The following is a 5,500-nucleotide window of genomic DNA, read 5'->3' as shown; positions in this document are numbered from 1 at the left end:
GGATCTGACTTTACTTTTCTCTGTTTTAATTAACTCATAATATGCTATTTTTCTGTAGCCCATCAAGTGTTGGAATAAGTCATGCAGGACTAGTTATAAGGACAAGGTTTCTGTATCTATTTCTTACAAAATTGGAACCATTAGCTGGTGACTTCTTTGGAAATAAAACCAGGATACGTAAGTATTACGGAGTGTGTGTAGAAGGTGACATGAACAAAATTTGGGAGCACAGCCATTCCCATTTTATGAACCACTCATAAGGCAAACATTATATTTTGCTCTAACTGTTGCCTAAATTAGAGAAAAGATGCATTTAATGAGACAAACGAAAATTTGTTCCACAGACTTACCAGAGCACTATATACTGTTACGCTTTGGTGTTAATTCCCATGCACTTGCTCCTCAGAGTAGATTCTGGGATATTTAAAAAGACTATAAACTTTTACTAATAGTGGTCTTAATAAAAATTGTTCTTGATAATATTGGTTTTTTTTTTTTAAGTCATTAACTGTGGAGTCAAAATGGATGGAAAAGGAGGATACAAAGAACTATCTTATATAGATTCCTCATTTACACTGAAAAAATTTCAACAGATATTTAAGAGCAAATCCCAGAATCTTGACTGCTTCTGAAAATGTCTTGAGTATTGAAAGCTTTTCAGACCCTTAGAAACTCAGCTGTGTTCCTCTATTGCTCTTTGCTTACCACTAGCTATTGACTTTCCCTAGCCAAGGATCCCAAGTCATAATATCTTTTTGGTACTTATGGCCAAAGTTATTAAGATAAACTGCTGGGAAAGTCAAAGAAAGCACCAGGTGAAGTGGTTCTTTTTAAGTTATTATAGACAGAACTGGGCAGAAAGAAAAATACGGTCTGGAGAAAGGGCCACATTCCTAGTTCTGAATATATGTCATTGCTGAGAACCTAATACCTTCCCAATCTGAGATGGGTCCCTTTATTAGACAAGGCAGGTGTACCCCTTTTGGCTAAGTGAGCAAACTAGGGGTTTTCTTGGCAACATTGACTGTCTCAAGAAGACACTCAGCTTATCTTTGTAAAATATTTTATATATAGAAATGCGTAGAAGCTGTTTTTATATGTTCCGATACTTTTTAAAAAAACTTGTTACCTTGGAGTAATTTTAGATTTACAGGAAAGGTGCAATGATAATATAGAGACTTATGTATACTCCTTATCCCTAAATTAAAACTTTACAGAACCATGAAACATTTGTCTAGAAACCAACATAAATTACTGTTAACTAAACTCCAGACTTTATTTGTATTGCACTGGTTTTTCCACTATGTCATTTGTCTTTTCCAGGATCCAGTCTAAGATGCCACATTGCTTTTAGTCATCATGTCTAGTTAGCCTTTGGTCTATGACAGTTCTTCAGTCTTTCCTTATTTTTCATAACCTTGACAGTTTTGAAGAATACTGGTCAGGTGTTTAATAGAATGACCCTCAGTTTTGGTTTGTCTGATGTTTTCTTCATTATTGGATTTTTAGGCATAAAGCAAGAGAGGTAAAGGATTCTTCTCATAGTCTTATCGCTAGTTGAAAGCTATGAACTGGATGTTGTGTTAACTCTGGATGCTTAATTGAGGTAGTGTCTGTTAGGTTTCTCCACTGTAAAATTTTTTTTCTTTTTAGCAATTATCAACTCATGACCAATTTCATCAATTACCTCCCACTCTCCTTCCTCCCTTTTTCCACTGTATTACTTTTTTTTTTTTTTTGAGAGGCCATCTCTCATATTTATTGATCAAATGGTTGTTAACAACAATAAAATTCTGTACAGGGGACTCAATGCTCAATGCACAATCATTAATCCACCCCAAGCCTAATTCTCGTCAGTCTCCAATCTTCTGAAGCATAACGAACAAGTTCTTACATGGTGAACAAATTCTTACATAGTGAGTAAGTTCTTACGTGGTGAACAGTACAAGGGCAGTCATCACAGAAACTTTCGGTTTTGATCACACATTATGAACTATAAACAATCAGGTCAAATGTGAATATTTGTTTGATTTTTATACTTGATTTATATGTGAATCCCACATTTCTCCCTTATTATTATTATTATTTTTTTAAATGCTGAAGTGGTAGGTAGATGCAAGATAAAGGTAGAAAACATAGTTTAGTGCTGTAAGAGGGCAAATGTAGATGATCAGGTGTGTGTCTGTAGACTAAGTGTTAATCCAAGCTAGACAAGGGCAATAAAACATCCACGGATGCAGATTTCTCTCAAAACGGGGGGTGAGGTTCTAAGCCTCACCTCTGTTGATCCCCAATTTCTCACCTGATGGCCCCCCTGCAACTGTGCCTGTCTTAGTTTGTTCCTCCCTTGAGGAATCTTACCCGTCTCTGGCTAACCAGTCATCTTCCGGGGCCATACAGGGAAATGTAAAGTTGGTAAGTGAGAGAGAGGCAATATTGTTTGAAAAGGTTAGATTTTTACTTCTTTGCAGATTTATGCCCTGTGGCTTTTATGCCCAATATTTGTCTTGAGGTATCTTTATCACTTGGAAGAATTATGATACTCGGTAAATTCGATTTGAGGCACGAATTCTATTTAAGGGTTGTAATTAGGGAGGAAGAAGAAAAGCTATAGGAGTAGCAGACGGAAGAAACATGGTAAGATTGATTATTTCTTTGCATATCTTCTTGTAGAGTAACTTAAGCATGTATAGGTTTTAAACTACTAATTAAATTGCATACACACATTAACATAATAGGAATACAGTTACATAACCAAAGCAGACCTATAATTACCAGCCATCTCCAGTGAAACCAAGAAAACCAGTTAGGCACCCTAGGCATTTGTGAAAACTTATCTATGATATTGTGGGTATTGTCCAACTGAACTTGAACAGTCTGAGAAAAATCAGACAAATTAAAACAACCCATTCCTGGGGACTGTTCACATCCATATGCTCTTTTAACAGTAGATAGTCTGTAGTCGTAAGATTTGGAGCGCTTCAACTTGCACTTCTCCTAATTCTTGGTTGAGTTCCAACAGTATAGATTCAGCCAAATTTGTTGTTTTACTGTATGCACAGGCCAGCTTAGATATCTCCTTCTTCATTCCAATGGCAAGTCCAGGAACCGGTGGGATGAATGCATCTACAGCTGTAGCAGGGCGTGGATCTTTGTTGAGGTTTTTTGATGATCATCTTCTGGTATGACTGTTCCAGACAGTGCTGATGTTGGAAGTTATTCTTCATATCGTATCTTAGTTCATTTTCTGGGTAGCCAAATTAGGCTTTGATCCTCTGTATAAACACAAACAGACCCTTTGCCCACACATTGATATGCCCTTTATACCATTGTGTAGAAATCATTGAAGGTCACCACACAGGAACTGCTTTTTTTTTTAAGAGAAAGGAATATCAGAAAAATGTACCTCCATAGCTGATCATCTGACACCCTTTAAGTGATCAAAACTAAGGATATTTAAAGCATGCATTAATTGTCGATTTACACTTAGTTTTATCCTATTGGAGTAATCCCGCTTTTCTTTCTTTCTTTCTTTCTTTTTTTTTTATCATTAATCTACACTTACATGAAGAATATTATGTTTACTAGGCTCTCCCCTATACCAGGTCCCCCCTATAAACCCCTTTACAGTCACTGTCCATCAGCATAGCTAAATGTTGTAGAATCACTACTTGCCTTCTCTGTGTTGTACAGCCCTCCCCTTTCTGCCACCCCCCCATGCATGCTAATCTTAATACCCCCCTTCTTCTTCCCCACCCGTTAACCCTCCCGACCCACCCATCCTCCCCAGTCCCTTTCCCTTTGGTACCTGTTAGTCCATTCTTGGGTTCTGTGATTCCGCTGCTGTTTTGTTCCTTCAGTTTTTCCTTTGTTCTTATACTCCACAGATGAGCGAAATCATTTGGTATTTTTCTTTCTCTGCTTGGCTTATTTCACTGAGCATAATACCCTCCAGCTCCATCCATGTTGCTGCAAATGATAGGATTTGCCCTCTTCTTATGGCTGAGTAGTATTCCATTGTGTATATGTACCACATCTTCTTTATCCATTCATTTACCGATGGACATTTAGGTTGCTTCCAATTCTTGGCTATTGTAAATAGTGCTGTGATAAACATAGGGGTGCATCTGTCTTTCTCAAACTTGATTGCTGCGTTCTTAGGGTAAATTCCTAGGAGTGGAATTCCTGGGTCAAATGGTAAGTCTGTTTTGAGCATTTTGATGAACCTCCATACTGCTTTCCACAATGGTTGAACTAGTTTACATTCCCACCAGCAGTGTAGGAGGGTTCCCCTTTCTCCACAGCCTCGCCAACATTTGTTGTTGTTTGTCTTTTGGATGGCAGCCATCCTTACTGGTGTGAGGTGATACCTCATTGTAGTTTTAATTTGCATTTCTCTGATAATTAGTGATGTGGAGCATCTTTTCATGTGTCTGTTGGCCATCTGTATTTCTTATTTGGAGAACTGTTCAGTTCCTCTGCCCATTTTTTAATTGGATTATTTGTTTTTTGTTTGTTGAGACATGTGAGCTCTTTATATATTTTGGATGTCAAGCCTTTATCGGATCTGCCATTTACAAATATATTCTCCCATACTGTAGGGTTCCTTTTTTGTTCTATTGATGGTATCTTTTGCTGTACAGAAGCTTTTCACCTTAATATAGTTCCACTTTTTCATTTTTGCTGTTGTTTTCCTTGCCCAGGGAGATATGTTCAAGAAGAGGTCACTCATGTTTATGTCTAAGAGGTTTTTGCCTATGTTTTTTTCCAAGAGTTTAATGGTTTCGTGACTTACATTCAGGTCTTTGATCCATTTTGAATTTACTTTTGTATATGGGGTTAGACAATGGTCCAGTTTCATTCTACATGTAGCTGTCCAGTTTTGCCAGCACCATCTGTTGAAGAGACTGTCATTTCGCCACTATATGTCCATGGCTCCTTTATCAAATATTAATTGGCCATATATGTTTGGGTTAATGTCTGGAGTCTCTAGTCTGTTCCACTGGTCTGTGGGTCTGTTCTTGTGCCAGTACCAAATTGTCTTGATTACTATGGCTTTATAGTAGAGCTTGAAGTTGGGGAATGAGATCCCCCCTACTTTATTCTTCTTTCTCAGGATTGCTTTGGCTCTTCGGGTTCTTTGGTGTTTCCATATGAATTTTTGAATTATTTGTTCCAGTTCATTGAAGAATGTTGCTGGTAATTTGATAGGGATTGCATCAAATCTGTATGTCACTTTGGGCAGGATGGCCATTTTGATGATATTAATTCTTCCTAGCCTTGAGCGTGGATGAGTTTCCATCTGTTAGTGTCCCCTTTAATTTCTCTTAAGAGTGACTTGTAGTTTTCAGAGTATAGGTCTTTCACTTCTTTGGTTAGATTTATTCCTAGGTATTTTATTCTTTTTGATGCAATTGTGAATGGAATTGTTTTCCTGATTTCTCTTTTTATTGGTTCATTGTTAGTGTATAGGAAAGCTACAGACTTCTGTGTGTTAATT

This window comes from Manis pentadactyla, chromosome 5, assembly GCF_030020395.1.
Source record: "Manis pentadactyla isolate mManPen7 chromosome 5, mManPen7.hap1, whole genome shotgun sequence".
In the NCBI taxonomy this organism is placed as follows: domain Eukaryota; kingdom Metazoa; phylum Chordata; class Mammalia; order Pholidota; family Manidae; genus Manis; species Manis pentadactyla.
The sequence above is the reverse complement of the archived record's forward strand: the minus strand, read 5'-3'. Positions refer to the sequence as shown.